We start from the raw sequence: 17,669 nt of genomic DNA, 5'->3' as shown, positions 1-17,669 counted from the left end.
AGGAGCGTTTGACCACAGCTCTAGTCTTAGCTTTACCTGAAGGGAGTGAGAATTTCGAGGTCTATACAGATGCTTCGAAGAACAGGTTGGGTGGTGTGTTGATGCAGAACGGGAAAGTCATTGCCTATGCTTCTAGGCAGTTGAAGTCTTATGAGGAGAAATATCTGACGCATGATCAAGAGTTGGGTGCAGTTGTGTTTGCTCTCAAGATTTGAAGACTATAGCTATAGCATAGCCTCTCGATACTAACTCCATAATACCAACCACAAATGTCGCTACCTCCGTCTCACTAACATATTACCCACTAGCAAACGCAATACTAAGACAATCCACCAAACAAGATCAACCACCAAAACTGAATGTTACATTCTACCACCCTTCAAATGAACTTCGTCCTCGAAGTTTAATCACACTCATAAACATCATCACCCAACTGTCAACACTATCGAAGTATTCTCACACTCATAAACGACATACTACTACAAGCACTGCCATTACCTTTAATAGTATCAACCACAACATAAATCCATCCATTATTCTACACCAAGGCTTAAATTTCCAAATATACTGCAACATGTACAACCATCAAACTCTCTTTGTTGCATCCTCATCTTCTTAAGATAAATGTTACGTCCTCGTAACTCACTAATACTAGATCCTTAGCAATATCTTCTCATTATCCTCATCACCACCGCATGTCTAAGATAACCGCCTATAACCTCAACACCTACAACCATTCTTATATCCAAGGCTCTCTTACTCTAACAGTTCCCATACCTCAATTCATTCGGCACACCGCATAACCTATACCACCAAATCCTTAGCATAACCAATACTCCAATTCTTCCACATTACCGCAAAACGACATACTTCTATACACATGCACTTATCTGCATAATCATAACTCACGATCCACAATTGTTACACACGCTCACACTAGATCTTCAAGTTCTTTTCTTTTATTACCGCAAAACTCATCCATAATTTAACATGATACTAATTCCCAACACCCTATACTCATTTTCCCAATAAATATTATGAATTACTTGCCGCTTCCAGCTCAGCACACACGTTCCACAAATCTCTTGCCACAACTATGTCAACCAATGCCTCCTCTAAAAGAAGATCAAAAGTACTCCAACAACCTCTCGCAACTGTGTCCCATCAAGAGAATATTACTATACCATGACAACAACGGAAACATACCCAACTCTGTTTCATATCATAATCTACCCTCACTCTCAAGCCGAAACTGGTAAGAAATATCAATAAACAAAACAACAATCTATATGCCCAAACCGAAACTCACAAGAAACAGCAGTAAACAAAACAACAATCTATATAACTCGTATACACTTTCGAAAACTCGTCTCATAAGTATCCCGCCTACTCTACCACAACCGATGATGGCATTGCAACACCGTCACCAACAGCCGCACCGCCACGCGAAAATACTCGTATCACAACACGAAGTACCTTGCCCGGATCGCCACCTGAGGCACAACAACCACATCGATAGTCATTGCAACTTATACAATCCCATAAACACTGACTCAGTATAACTTCGTGGATAAGAAAACTTCCTCAAAACCGCTTTACTAGATCACAACGCAACATATTACACGGAATAAACAAATAATAACCTTATGAATATCATCGATACAATTACTCATGAGGTCGGAACCTCACACTATCACTTACAGATATCATACATACACATACAAGTATAACTAGCCATTCCAGATCACCCAAACTATTACTTTTTGAATAACATCCTATTAGGTTGCCGTACACAACATATGAAGCGGAACACTCATATAACGACTTTATAACCATCCCACCATACCACTATTCGTGAGGTCAGAACCTCACAGAAACACTTACACAAATCATAGACCCATAATCGAATCTAACTAACCAATGCTGATCACGAAAATTACCACCTGATAACGGTTACCTCTCGCCCAAGCTTAACTCGTACACCCCTCATAACACATTCTCCCACTTGCTTAACTATCACCTCTTAACAAATGTAACTGTACCATTAATACCCAACTACTAGCAACCGCCTCCTATAACCACATCGTATATTCCCTCACAACGATACATACCAATCCGGCCTCTACAAAATCAACCACTTATGAATTGCTATCTTTCCTATTTATCATCACCCTTAACCACTAGTGTCAACACCACGACACCACCACTGTTCGTATAACAAATCTCTTACACTCACCTCTAATTATCACAGTTCATTTTTATTTCGGTTAGCATCCCAAATAATGAACATCAAACCCATCAACAAAAATTACCTCAACATTCATTCCGATTTTATCCTTAATTGTATCGTCACCCAATTCACCACCAAAATCTCATATCGTGCAAATACTCTACCAACTTTTTACTCCCCTTAATTCCTCGAAACTCATGACTAACATGTCGTCCTAAAACTCCTATATAACCATTATCTCACACCCTCTCATGATGCTATCGTACATCTCCATGATTCCTTACTTTCATGCTCCTTAACTCCAGCCAACGTTCTCTCACCTTACTTCCATCCTTCTTTCCCCTTTTCACTCAATAATACCAATCAATAATTCATCTCCTTCCTTCTTCTACCTAACACTTTAGTGCTTCGGCTACCTTCTCATTGCTCCAAAACACAAATCCCATTAATTCATATAAGTACCATATCACTCTTTCTTATCATGGATCTTCTCTCATCATGTTATCAGTCACACTTGTCACCAATCAGTCCACACAATCAACGTTTACTCTTCAACTAATTGCATTTTTTTTTATCTCTAGAAACCAAAATTCATTTCGTACCATTAATTGCCCATGAAAATCACACACTAGTTTCACCTCTTGATAATAAAAATTCCCAAACTCGGCCACTATCTACACATCGCGGCATAACTCGATCTCACTATACACCATTCGTTTCCATCCCTCTACAATGACCTTTCATTACATATATTCTTAACCAACACAATCCTAACCATCTCCCTCCATAAATCCTTACACATCTCAAGTTGCCACTATTCACATCCTTCCTTTCAATCTTTTCATTCTCACGTTCCTTACACTTACATCACCCCTTGCCCATATACACTTACCTTTACATTACTCAAACTCGCGATTATATCACTTACCACATCTCACAAAACATGATCTTTGCCTCGATAAACTCACCAATCTTCTCTTTCCTTTTCCACTATCCATCACCACCACATATAACCCATGTCCTCCCCACCAAACTCATACCCACCACAAGGTGCTACTCTTTACATCATAAGATTAGGTAACTTACGCATTAGGACCAACACATATGTATGCATAAAGAAACAAAATAACATCTTTGAAATAATTATGACATGCAGGGAGGTCAAAAACATAAGCATAAGACCAATACAGGAGTCACTAGATCGAGTACGACCTACTCGATCGAGTAGGTGAAGATCAGTAGCATGTACAACAAATTACCAGGGTTACTCGATCGAGTAAGGAGTACTCGATCTAGTACCAAGAGGTTTACTCGATCGAGTACCATAACAGTTCTCGGCACTGTCCAATTTTCATAAAACGGTCATATCTCACTCATTTCTTGCTCATTTTGGGCGTGTGACCTATCGTTAGAATCGTAAAATAACAAGCTATCATCTCCAAGTGGAATCACATCAATATCATATATACATCTCAAGTTATAACAGTTTAAAGACAACTCCTCTATAATCGAATAATATAACTACTTGATTTTTGCTTCCAAGCAACTTAAACAACAACAAACCAAACAAAACCAACTCCATACTCGTAAAACCAGTATCCCTAACCACATGTTACTATCTAAAAAAGCCAAACAATATCATCCATCATGTTTATACAATATTCAACTTATCAATCATGTACTACCCATATGCTTTTATTCTATAACTTTACGTAAAAACAATAACATAATATACAACATCAAATTCCCCATTCACATGTTACTAACATAACAACATTATAAAATCACTTCCATTCATCCATCATACCACCTATTCACCCAACATAATCATCCAACATATGTACATAAACAACAATAAATATATAGCGATCCCATGACACCCCATAGTGATCGGTTCAAAGTTGTAAGGCAAGTTCGCGACTTTAGGACGTCTCCCAAGTCTTTGCATTAGCTCCTAACAACTCCTACCCGGGTTCATTTTAGTTTGACTCTCTAAGTTCATTAGATTCATTAGTTACAGGTTCCAAAATCGTCGCTCTGATACCACTTTGTAACACCCCTATACACCAAGGTGCCTTACCAAGACCACCTAATGCATGTAAGTGCTACCATCTCGGTTACCCGAGACAATGTATATCAAATTGACCATAAAATAACGTACTTTAATAGATAAGTTTAAAGAGATACATAACCATAACCAAAACCAAAACTGTCAAAAGAGGTACAATTGTTCCAAAATCCAAAACTAACTAAAACAAATATAAAGTCTGATAAGACAGTGGAAGACTCTAAACGACTCGTGGTGACTCAATCCAAGCTATCCCTTGCGCATCCATATCATACCTGCTCAATAACTGCTCACCATCCCCGAATGGATCACCACGGTTTTTAAAATAATTAAACGGGGTTAGTTACTGCATACACAATATAAGATATACAACAACAATACACAGACACAATTATCCAACACTATCACATCACCAATCATCTTACAGCCTAAAGGTCTAGTCCTGCCCGATTACGGCCGCAACCAGTAATCCACACCACCAGTGGGGGACCGCAGCCTTTCGCACATAAGCCCCACTCATCTTTACCGAGCGAAAACCCATGTTCCTTAATGTGCACATCCCCTCTTGTGGCAGGTACCACAAGGGGTGAATCAAGGGCGTGAAGCCACTCCCTCAAGTGACTCCACTCAGCCGAGGGCGCACCTCGCGAACAAGAGACAAACAACAACAACCAACTACAACATCAACAATTACCAATTCAAATACGATATAGATAAAAGCCATTAACCACAGCTCTAGTCTTGGATTTACCTGAAGGGAGTGATAATTTCGAGGTGTATACAGATGCTTCGAAGAATGGGTTGGGTGGTGTGTTGATGCACAACGGGAAAGTCATTGCATATGCTTCTAGGCAGTTGAAGTCTTATGAGGATAAATATCCAACGCATGATTTAGAGTTGGGTGCAGTTGTGTTTGCTCTCAAGATTTGGAAACACTATCTTTATGGGGCGACCTTTAAAGTGTTTTTTTTATAACAGAAGTTCAAAGTACATCTTTACTCAAAAGGAGTTAAACATGAGACAGAGGAGATGTATGGAGCTCATAGGAGACTATGACATGGATATTATATACCATGAAGGGAAGGCCAATGTGGTGGCCGATGCGTTGAGCAGGAAGATTGTGCATTCACTATGCACAGCTATGTTACTGATGAGGTTAAAAGATAAAATAACCAAGATGGGGATACATGTGATCCAGAAGGGGGATGTTAGGGGAGATTTGATAGTGCAACCAGATCTTTATGATGATATTCGTAGGAAACAGACTCTTGATTTCAAGATTTAGGAGTGGAGAGCTGGAGTAGAGAAGGGGACAATGTCTCGGTTCTTTATTCATTCTTATGGAAGTGTTTGGTTTGTTGGGAGATGGCGTGTACCTAAGGATGGAGAATTGAAAAAGATAATCATGACAGAGGCGCATTGCACACCGTATTCAGTGCATCCAGGTGGTTAGAAGCTCTATAGAGATATTACGAACATGTTTTGGTGGCCTATGATGAAGAGGGAGACAGTTGAGTTTGTGGCTCGATGTTTGACTTGCCAGAGAGTCGAAGGGGACCAGCGAAGACTGTAAGGTAAGATTCAGTCACTTGAGGTACCTGAGTGAAAATGGGAAACTATCTCCATGGATTTCATTGTAGGATTACCGAGGAGCCAGCAAGCTAATAACATGATATGGGTGATCGTTGATCGTTTGACCAAGTCAGCTCATTTTATCCCTATGAAAGATACGTGGAGTACGGTGCAGTTGGAAATTGGCTACAGGAAGAATGTAGTGAGATTACATGGAGTGCCAAAGGACATTGTGTCAGATCGAGATATGAGGTTTATTTCTCGGTTTCGGCAAGAGTTGTAGGTATTGATGGGGATTACCTTGAAGATGAGTACTGCATTTCATCCTGCGACAGATGGGCAGACAGAGAGAACAATCAAAACCTTAGAAGATATGTTAAGGGCTTGTGTGATGGAGTTTGGTGGTAGCTGGGAAGATAGGTTGGACTTAATTGAGTTTTCTTATAACAACAGCTACCATACGAGTATGCATGAGTCCGATTTGCTGGAATGATAGAGCAGAGGCAGTGGTTTTAGGTCCACAGATGGTACAGGATATGGTTGTACAATTGAAGTTGATTCGACAAAAGATGAAAGCGGCACAGGAGCGACAAAAGAGTTATGCGGATTTACATCATCGGGACATTGAGTTCGAAGTTGGGGACACAGTTCTTCTGAAAGTGTCACCTATGTGTGGGGTGATGCGATTTTGTAAAAAAGGGAAGCTTAGCCAAAATTTTATTGGTCCTTATGAGATTTTGGATCGTGTGGGAGAGGTTGCTTATCGGTTAGCTTTGCCACCAGCTTTGGATCATGTACATAACGTGTTTCATGTGTCTCAATTACGGAAGTATGTGAGTGACCCTTCTTATGTGCTAGAGGTTGAGCACATTGAGTTGGATGAATCCTTGTCTTACCTTGAAGTGCTAAAAGAGATCCTAGATCGCAAGGTTCGCAAGACTAGAATTAGTGAGACGGTGTTGCTAAAGGTTTTATGGTCCAATAAAAATGTTGAGGAAGCAACTTGGGAGGCGGAGGAAGCTATGAAGGAATGCTACCCGTCTCTTTTTGATCAGGTATGTGTGGTTACGGGGATGTAACCATGTTTCTTTTAGAGGGTAGGAGATGATCGCATAAGGTTTTGGTACAGTTTTTGGTCAGTTTTTATAATGTTAGTGTTTGTTTTGAGTCTTTATGAGTTGTGTTTAAGTTTTGTTTTTGAGTTTTAGATGTATCGTTGCGTTATAGTTGACTTTAGTGAGTTAGTTTTTCGGTATAGATTTGAACTTCGGGGATGAAGTTCATTTTTTAAGGAGGGAAGACTGTAATACCTCATATTTATGAGTTGTTGGGTACTCTATCGAGTAGGACTTACTCTGTCGAGTAATTTAGTTTTGCATTCTGGAGTACGTTCTGCATGATGGGTACTCGATCGAGTAAGAGCAACTCGATCGAGTAGGCGGTACTCGATCGAGTACCTTAGTTACTCGATCGAGTATGTCGAGGTTTTACGGTTTTTTCGGCCGGGTTTGATAGTAATGCATGAAGAGATATATAAAGTGTTTCCGTCAGTTCTTTTTACTTTTACCTTATTTCTAAACATTTTTACAAAGAAAAACAAAACAACGTCAGATTCTCTTCTCTCATTGCTATCAAATCAAGGGCTGGGGTTGTTGGTTTTCGGAGTTCTTTATACCTTTGTGATCGTTGCATTGTGAGTAAGATCTTTGTACTGTTTTGATGTCAATTAGTTAATATTGTTTAAACCCTAATTGGGTGATTTGGGGCTATTAGGCTTGATCGTCTGATAGATTGTAATTATATGGTTATTTGATTATAGGAGGTGATTTTATATAAGAAGATTTTTTATCCGCTGCTTGTGGTTGATTATTGGTGATTTCATTTCAGGTAGGCTTTCCCTACTCAGTTATTTTGTAAATATTATAAGATGGTCATTTCGTTGTTTGGCATGTGGTTTCTATCGTTAATTGGTATTGGCATTGTTTACATTGGTATTATGGAATTGGTTGTTGTTTGTCTGTAGTTCGTGAGGCGTGCCCTCAGCTGAGTGGAGTCACTTGTGGGAGTGGCTTCACGCCCTTGATTCGCCTCTTGTGGTTCCGTCACAAGGGGATGTACATATGAATGGACATGGGTTATTCGTTCTATGGTTTTGAGCGGGACTTAGGTGGGAAAGGTTGCGGTCCCCCACTGGCGGTGTGGAATATCTGTTGCGATGGATATTCTGGCAGGGCTACACACTTTAGTGTGTAGTCAGATGTTTGGTGATGTGACGGAGTTGGAGGTTTATGATTGTGTAATTGACTGTTGTATTGTCTTATATTGTTTTTGCAGTAACTGGCCCCGTTTAAATGTTTTGAAAACTGTGGTAATCCATTCAGGGATAGTGAGCACTTGTTTAGCAGGTATATCTTAGATACGTGCGGGAACTAGCTGGGAATGGAGTCACCACGAGTAAGAGCCTTCGCTGTTTTGTCATAACACATTTGTTACTTTAGTTTGATTTTGGTTTGAGACATTGTATTTCACATTTTCAATTTTGGTTTTGATGTAATCACGTTAACTTTATACTTAAGTTATGTTTCTTGATGGTCACTTTTGATTACTATGCCTTGGGTAACCGAGATGGTAGCATCTCCATGTGCTAGGGTGGTCTTAGTAAGGCACCTAGGTGTATGGGGGTGTTACAGATAACTCGACTTCAGCAAATTTTACCTCTACTACATCGAAGTCCTCATCCTTAGCCGTCTTGGATATAATCCGCATGCATAGCCTCGTCCTGCACCACAACCGACTTCCGATCTCCAAAGGGAAGATCCTATAATGGCTTTCTAACTCGGTCACGGGCATCCCCCCCCCCCCCCACGACTCCGAACACAAGGAAGAGCATCTAAAACCCGCTCCCACTCAGGATTCACGGGCTCCGAAGTCACCTCACCTTCCTCCAGTTCCGCCACTAGAGCACACACTGGACTAACTTCTCCGATCCGGCCGGTCACCTACTCCTAAGCACAGTACTCCTTCTTGACGATGACATCATGAGAGCTCCACGCCCCCACGTTCTTTATAACCTTAATAAGTGAAACGCGGCACAAATCTCAAAAGATATTAACCCACGAACTAACTTATTAAAGACATTTATAAGGGAATTACGCGAGGAGTAGGTGGACCACCCCCAAGCCGCCACTTGGCGCAGCGTCATTCAAAACGACGAGACTCCCACGAAATCGCCTACCCAACAAGGCCGTGTTAACCCGTCGTCAAAGGGGAAAATACACTCGGGCGTCGACTTAAACACCCTCCTGTCTAGGGCAAATTGATGGGGTATGTCGAGTCGACCCGACCCGCATGCCAATCGATGGGTCAAATGAGTCCGAATGACAGCCAAGTTGAAAGTAAGGTACACATCCTCAACCATAAATATCTTCCCTTGGATTTCTTTCAAGGGAAGGCACTTATTTAGGAACAAAGTTCCTTGTAAAAAAAACAAAGAACATCAATCATATCTTAGTCAATCACATAACAACTTCTTTCTCTCTCTAGAAATAAGACTACTTTAAGCAACTAAGGGAGCGACCAGGATCGAGCATCACGCCAAATGTCCTGGCTTATATCCCAGGTTACCAAACTGACTTAGGCATCGGAGAGGGCCCTCTCTGGACACCCCCTCCCCCGGCGCGCCCCCGAGGCCATGTGTGTTACGTATGCAGGGACAGTTCGAAGATAAGGGCAGAGGGACATCAATTCATCCAACGTCTGAAAGGAGCGTGTTGACCTGACTTCGGGCTGGGCAACGCTGTCTTGGTTGTTTTCAACCCGAAACAGATTCAATTTCACTTTAACTCAAAGTTATGGGGCTAATCACTACATTTGAAACTTATGCAGCTTAATTTCACAATTACTCAAAGTTACAGGGGCTAATCATCACTTTCGCGGATTTTTAATCACTTGTTGATCATATATGCTCTTGCTATTTGTTTGCACTTAATTGCAATTCTCCATATACGAAGTTAGCTATGTCTCGATATACGTGCAACTATGCACTTAATTCCAAATGCCAAACTTATTGGATGTTAAATATTATATGACATGTGCTCAAAATAATTTATTTTTATCTTCCCAAATATAAGAATTTGATATAGCCGTACAGGATACCTCTAGTGTCCCATTTAAATTGGCAAGACTGATAAATATCTGTTTCGGAAATATGATGATGTTATTCATTTTGAGTAACCATTCTTGTCGTCTAAATGGTGTTAATTTATTAATTACTCCGTATGATGAGTAATTTAAGACTTAAGAAATTGGAGAATTTGTTTTTTTCTTTGGGCTAATGAAAAATAAATAATATGGGTAAGATAAGTCCACAAATAATTTAGCCGCTCATTCAAATATAGAAGACTAAGCTAGCTCACATTAAAGTGACAAGCGACCGTCTCACACTGAGTTGATAAGAGGTCGTCTCACATTAAATTGATAGGAGACGGATTAAATTGATAAGGAATCGTTCTTACATTAAAATGATAGGAGAATGTCTCATATTATATTGATAGGAGACTGTCTTATTTTACGTTGATAAGAGAGTATTCTCACATTATATAAATAAAGATTTGTCTCTTGTTATATAGATAGGAGACCAACTCAAATGAAAATGATAGGTGGAGGTCTCACATTATATTCATAAGAGACTAACGACGGACTAATCACACACCTAATCAAAGATAACCAACAGGCCTAAACCGATGCAGTAAAGGTAGTAGGGATCGTATCCACATGTAGACTAAAATGTTCTATTTGCTAATTCAAGTTCATAATGTAACAAATTGGCAGTTTGATTGTTTTGTTTGCTAAACTAAAGTAGCGAAAGAAAGAGGAATAAAGAGTAGAAAATGATATCAAGTATAAAAAAGAGAAAGAGCTAGGACATCGGTTTACCTTGGAAATGCAACAGTCAAGTCTAGGGTCAAAGATCAGTCTTAAAACGGTCTATAGGGTAACGAAAAAGTCCTCTCGGATCGTTATTCGCCCTTCTATCGGGCTCTCGCAATTTATTAGGGCACTTTATTGTCTGTAGCAGGTCTAACTCTCACCAGACTTTCGATCTTAGGTGGAAGTTTATGTAATACCCGTCATTTTGATAAGTTATTAGCTCGGAAGTAATCTCCGTTAGTCTTATTTATACGTGGTACATTCTGGTAGTATTATTAAGTCGATCGACCATTTTATAAGTCGATCGACTAAACCGTACATTTGGGAATCCCGGCAAAAACGAATAGGTCGATCGACTGGTTGGCTTGGTCGATCGACTTATTTTCAGTCAGCTGAGTTAGATGCGTTAGTTGTGGGTTTATTATTTAACCATAAACCTATATATACCCAACCCCCATCATCATAATACACTTTTGCCAGTTTCTAAACACACACACACATAAGCCAAGAGAGAGAATATAAGGGAAGGAGGCGTGCTACTCGTCGTTCTGTTTTACAATTCGCTTATTCATTGTAAGTGATTAGATCTTTTGTGTAAAGGTTTATCGTATTACCATTGGTCAGTCTACTGCGAGAAATCATACCCTAAGCCCAAATCCTTGACTTGACCGAGTGTGATGAGGTTATGGGGATCGATTGGCTCTATTATGTTATCAAATGTTTACGTATAGTTGCTAGGGATCTACCATAAAGCGAATAACAGATTGACCGCGGCAGCTATGGGGTTGGTTCGTGTAAACCGTGACCTAGGGCAAGGGGGTTACTTTGATCGTTTGTTTCTATAACGGTATAGATTGTTGTTAATTGGCGAATATTGTATGTATTAGGTGGTGACTTCGTAGAAGAACAGTTCTGGCCCTTGCTTGCCTCGTAGTTGCGGATTTTGCTGAAAAGGTAGAAGCCTACTCGATTATTACTATGTTCATTGTATACTCATATGGTGCAGATTTCGTTGAAACAGGGACAGGTCAATGACACCATTAGTCGATCGACCGGTTCCGGTGGTCGATCGACTTACGACCAGATTGTATGTTGTTTATTGTTTATATGGTGATTGCATACGAGTGGTTTATTCTGATTGCTATTATTATTATTATTATTGTGGTAATTGATACGCTATACGAGTATTGTGGCGAGTTGTGCAGGACACAAAGTGTGTTATTGCCAGTTGTGCATAGCAAGCGAGCCGCTACTGCCAGATGAGTATAGTACGGAGGGTACTATACTCATATGTTGGCACGGTGTCGAGGGGTTGTGTTATTGTCAGTCATACAGATGAGCACAACAGATGTTTAGGGGGTGCTGCTACTGCCACAGATTTCATGGTTGGTACTCGGTATGAATAAGGAAGGTGATGATGAGAGAAGATCAGTTGTCGTATTACTTTTTACTTTTTTTTAATATTGTTGTTTAGTTTACTAGTATAGCAACCCGTGCTACAGCACGGTAATTTTATAAAGTTTAATTCTAGAGATTTAGTGAATTAATATTATTTTAATAAATTGAATATGAATTTAATTTAATGTAGATGTACTTTTATATATAAAACGTAACCATAAGAAATATTTCATATATGGGACATAATGATTGACGGCAATATGATTATTAATTGTGTAGAATATTGTAGTAGAAATATTCCATATATGTGTTGACTAAAATATTTTGACTACAATGTATTAGAAGGGAAATATATTAGAAGGGAATATTCTAGAAGGGAATATTTCGTATGGGGGAAAAGATGAGCGGGAAACTTGAGCGGGAATAATATAGATGTGTTATTCTTTTAGTCTATAGGGGATTTCTACTCAACCATTGGTTGACTTGTTTGTGTCTTGTGTCAAATTGTTACCTATCTCTTGGGTGACCTGTTATGAACCATTTAATATTTCCGATTGAATGGGGAACAGACTATTTAGCAGGTTTGGAATCATTGCTGATATTGTTGATGGCTGTGTTGGGATTTGGGACGAGAGATGCTGAGTTATTACAAGTCTAGTTCTCACGTGGTCTAGCTAGGTGTCAGACAATTTTAATTCTTTACTTTCAGTTCAGTTGATAGTATTTGCTTAAGTTGTATCCGAAGGATTTAAACCATGTTTTGGTTTTGTTTGAGACCGTTTCAGTTTATGATGTAAATTTTATTTAAAGTACCTTTGTATTGTTTTATTTGATATACATTGCCTCGGGAAACCGAGATGGTACAGCTTCGTTTAACTGGGAGTGTCTGGTTAAGACCCTTGGTTAAAAAAGGGTGTTACAAAGTGGTATCAGAGCAAAATGATCATAGATGAACCTAGGATGAGTCTAGATACAGATGTTGTTGTCTTGCTCAAGCGGATTCAGAAATTCTAGTCTCTCAGGATGTCGGGGCTCATGATGCCGCTTACCTTTTTACTAGACTTAGTTTTGTTATCGCTAAGGGAGTAGGAGCCCATATTGTATCTCAGCTGCCTACTAATTTCTTGTAAATGTTTGTTTGATCTTAATAAAAGTTCGCGTTTATTATTATTATTATTATAATAAAAATAATAATAGTCATAGTAATAGTAATAATAGTAACACAAATTCTCATTTGTGACGGACGTTATCCGTCACAAGGTGAAGACGGGGCGAATCTATACCATTTACACTAATATGGGGCGGATAGTGGATAGATAGTGGATAGTGTATTTGAGAAGCTAGTATTATTTTATTAGTGGTGGGGGACAATTAGTACATACCCATCAAATCTGTGTAAGAGGCACGTTGAAAAATCAACACAAACACAACCACATGCTACCAAATCTTTCCATCTTCAAATCTTCAACCTATATTCTTCATTCTTCATATTCATCCATCTAACAATCACCAAATGTTCATCACAAATTCATATTTTTAATTAGCTTTGTAAAATCCTCATAAATCCACAACAAAAAAAAGGCTGAAATTGATGTTGAACACGGTATTGTTAACACTGAAATTATTGATGTTGAAAACGGAATTGTGGATGTTGATGAGTAAAGGTGTGTATTTTTTAATATAAAGTTATTTTTTTTGTTCATCAGATTTTAGGGCAACAATATGTTTGGGTCGATATATTTGCATTTTTAGATCAAATTTACGGCTGAAATTGTTGTGTTGTTTAATTACTTTAAGTTGAATGTTTTACTTCATAGGCAACCATTTAGGAAAGAATATTCATCAATATAATGCATGATGTAATGTGTTGTTTTAGATGAAGGAAATCTTTGTTGTTGTTGTTGTTGTTGTTGTTGTTGTTGTTGTTGTTGTTGTTGTTGTTGTTGTTGTTGTTGTTGTTGTTGTTGTTGTTGTTGTTGTTGTTGTTGTTGTTGTTGTTGTTGTTGTTGTTGTTGTTGTTGTTGTTGTTGTTGTTGTTGTTGTTGTTGTTGTTGTTGTTGTTGTTGTTGTTGTTGTTGTTGTTGTTGTTGTTGTTGTTGTTGTTGTTGTTGTTGTTGTTGTTGTTGTTGTTGTTGTTGTTGTTGTTGTTGTTGTTGTTGTTGTTGTTGTTGTTGTTGTTGTTGTTGTTGTTGTTGTTGTTGTTGTTGTTGTTGTTGTTGTTGTTGTTGTTGTTGTTGTTGTTGTTGTTGTTGTTGTTGTTGTTGTTGTTGTTGTTGTTGTTGTTGTTGTTGTTGTTGTTGTTGTTGTTGTTGTTGTTGTTGTTGTTGTTGTTGTTGTTGTTGTTGTTGTTGTTGTTGTTGTTGTTGTTGTTGTTGTTGTTGTTGTTGTTGTTGTTGTTGTTGTTGTTGTTGTTGTTGTTGTTGTTGTTGTTGTTGTTGTTGTTGTTGTTGTTGTTGTTGTTGTTGTTGTTGTTGTTGTTGTTGTTGTTGTTGTTGTTGTTGTTGTTGTTGTTGTTGTTGTTGTTGTTGTTGTTGTTGTTGTTGTTGTTGTTGTTGTTGTTGTTGTTGTTGTTGTTGTTGTTGTTGTTGTTGTTGTTGTTGTTGTTGTTGTTGTTGTTGTTGTTGTTGTTGTTGTTGTTGTTGTTAAATTAGATGAAGGAAAATATCAAGTTTTGATGAAGATTCTAATAATGTTGGAAACTTAAATTTAAAACTAATGTTATCAAAATATTGCTTGCATATATTTAGGGTTTTTACACATTAACTTAAACTTCAAACAATTTCAAAGAAATCTCATCACAGATGAGCAATTTATCAACTATGTACAAGATTTGATTATTCAATGCAAAGCAATGGTTTATTGATAACTGTACAATATGTTCAATGGAAAGGAAAATTGGTGTGCACTAACCATATGTTCAATGTGTAATGTCAATTTAAATGCCAGCTGAAAAGTAGTTATTCAGTAATATATGTAACCATTTTAGCTTACAGTGTGACCAGTTTAGAGTTCAGTGTTACCATTTTAACCAAGGCTATAAATTTATTGATTGTCAGGTACTGATCTTTCAGGCAGTTTACTTGGAATAAAAGCTTCAAAATGGGAACTCATTTACAACTTGTATGTGGAGCATTTGTGGATATAAACAATCATTGGTCCAACGTTATGTTCGGTTGTGCTTTACTGTTGAACGAGAGGGAAGAATCATTTGAGTGGTTGTTCAACGTTTTCAATTAATTCAGGGGTGAGTATGTCCGCCCTGTCTCAATTTTCACTGACCAAGACCAAGCAATAGCAAATGCCATAAAAAATGTTTTGACATTTGTGACTAATTATTAAACAATTTACAGGAATCACTATGTGACCATATTTGAGCTTATATGTTATCACTTTAAGCTAAGGTGATATCCTTTCTTAACATACAAGTGATTTTTTTTTCTACTGTGACCACCTTAGCTGACAAGTGTTATGTTTTCAATTTTTCTTAATATCTAAACATATTAAACAAACATGGTGATATGAAATCAAATTTTGATAATGTCACCACCTTAACAAGGATATGTGACTGCTGAAAATGTGACTTTTGAAAATGTGATCACCTTAACAAAGATATGTAGCTATGTTTGAGGAATGTACCAATATTATTAACTTGTTAATATAATTGGTGAATGTGACCACCTTATCATACATATACCTATGTTAGTGTGATTATACTATTGTTTCTACTGTGACCACCTTAGCTGACAATTGTTATGTTTGGAATTTTACTTAACATCTAAACATAATAAACAAAATATGGTGACATGTAATTGCATTTTGATAATGTCACCACCTTAACAAGGGTGTCACCACCTTATCATACATATACCTATCTTAGTGTGATTGTACAATTGTCACCATAACAACATATTTGCATCAACTTACATACAAACATGGTTACTTACTTGTTTAAACATGGTCACATATTTGTTTAAAGTAGAACGTGTCACAATGTAACCATTTTAGCGTGTAGCAACATAGGCTAACATCGTTGCATTTCTGTCATATTGTCTTATGTCACCAGGTTCCTACATCAATGTTGCCTTCTTAGGTTGTAGCCACATAAGCTAACAATGTTACATTTGTGTCATAATGTATTATGTCACCACGTCCCTACATCAATGTGGCCTTCTTAGTTTGTAGCAACATAAGCTAACATGGTTACATTTGTGTCATAATGTCTTATGTCACCACGTCCTTTCATCAATGTCGCCTTCTTAATTTGTGGCAACATAAGCTAACATGGTTACATTGTGTCATATTCTCTCAAGTCACCACATTCTTACATAAATGTTGTCATCTTACAGTGTATTAACATAAGCTAAAATGGTCACAATGTGCTTTATTGTCTTAAGACATATTATACATTGTTATTATGGATACATTTTCTTCCTCAGGGTGTTAATATTTAGGACATTGCTGCTTTCTAACATAAGCCAGGATGTTGCTGATGCAAGAGTTGTTGTGGATAAGTTGTTTGTTAAGGCTAATGAGGAGGTAACATTGATGCTTTCTAACCTTAATATGGAGGAAGAGGAAACAACGGTAGATGCCACTGTGCCTCCTATTCTTAACCCGTTATGTTGTACGACAAAGGGCCGCAGTCAACGAAAAAAAAGGAACATGGGGCCAAATTAAAGAAGAAGGCTAAGAAAGAGACTGAAGTAGAGAGTACTATGTACGTCGATGTCCCTCGCCTTATATGACCATTGTAGGTGATAAAAATGTGTAAGATTTGCAAGCATGATCACCCATATGTGAGGGTGGATTTCTGTTTACATGTAAACATAATACTCTAAAGATGGTGACATATCAGTGGTTGTTGAATATGTTACCACCTTAAGCTGAAATGTACCTATGTTTGCTGAATGTTATAAAGACAAGTTTCTGCAAAATGTGATCATACTCTAAAAATGGTGACATATAAGTGATTGTTGAATATGTTACCACCTTTAGCGAAAAATATACCTATATTTGCTGAATGTTATAAAGAAAAGTTTTGGCAAAATGTGATTAATGTATGGGAATATGTTACCATTTTAACTAAGATAAGGTAAGGTGATAAAAATTTAAGTTTTGCAAGCATGATCACCCATATGTCAGGGTGGATTTCTGTTTACATGTAAACATAATACTCTAAAGATGGTGACATATAAGTGATTCTTGAATATGTTACCACCTTAAGCGAGAAATGTACCTATGTTTTGCTGAACGTTATAAAAAGACAAGTTTTGCCAACATAGGGATGATAAGTTCTGCTTCATAACATGGTCACACTGCTGTACAATATGAAAATGTCACCACATTAATGCTAAACTGTCACCACATTGGTCAACATATATGACAACATTGTTATGTTATAAGGTTGTTATAAAACAAGGATTGTCGCACAATCCCCACCATCATGAAGATCTTAAAATTGTGAGCCAAAAT

The 17,669-nt window shown here is 37.9% G+C and overlaps 1 long non-coding RNA gene across 1 annotated transcript; it reads left to right on the top strand.

Annotated features, from left to right (window-relative positions):
* Positions 1–13,613: 13,613 nt before the first annotated feature.
* Positions 13,614–17,131, top strand: LOC141608886 (uncharacterized). Its single transcript, XR_012527038.1, has 3 exons — positions 13,614–13,861; positions 15,269–15,598; positions 16,634–17,131. It is a non-coding gene; the product is annotated as an uncharacterized LOC141608886 (long non-coding RNA).
* The last annotated feature ends 538 nt before the right edge of the window (positions 17,132–17,669 follow it).

Source organism: Silene latifolia, chromosome 10 (genome assembly GCF_048544455.1).
Source record: "Silene latifolia isolate original U9 population chromosome 10, ASM4854445v1, whole genome shotgun sequence".
In the NCBI taxonomy this organism is placed as follows: Eukaryota; Viridiplantae; Streptophyta; class Magnoliopsida; order Caryophyllales; family Caryophyllaceae; genus Silene; species Silene latifolia.
Note: the sequence above shows the minus strand (reverse complement) of the source record. Positions and strands in the feature narration are given on the sequence as shown.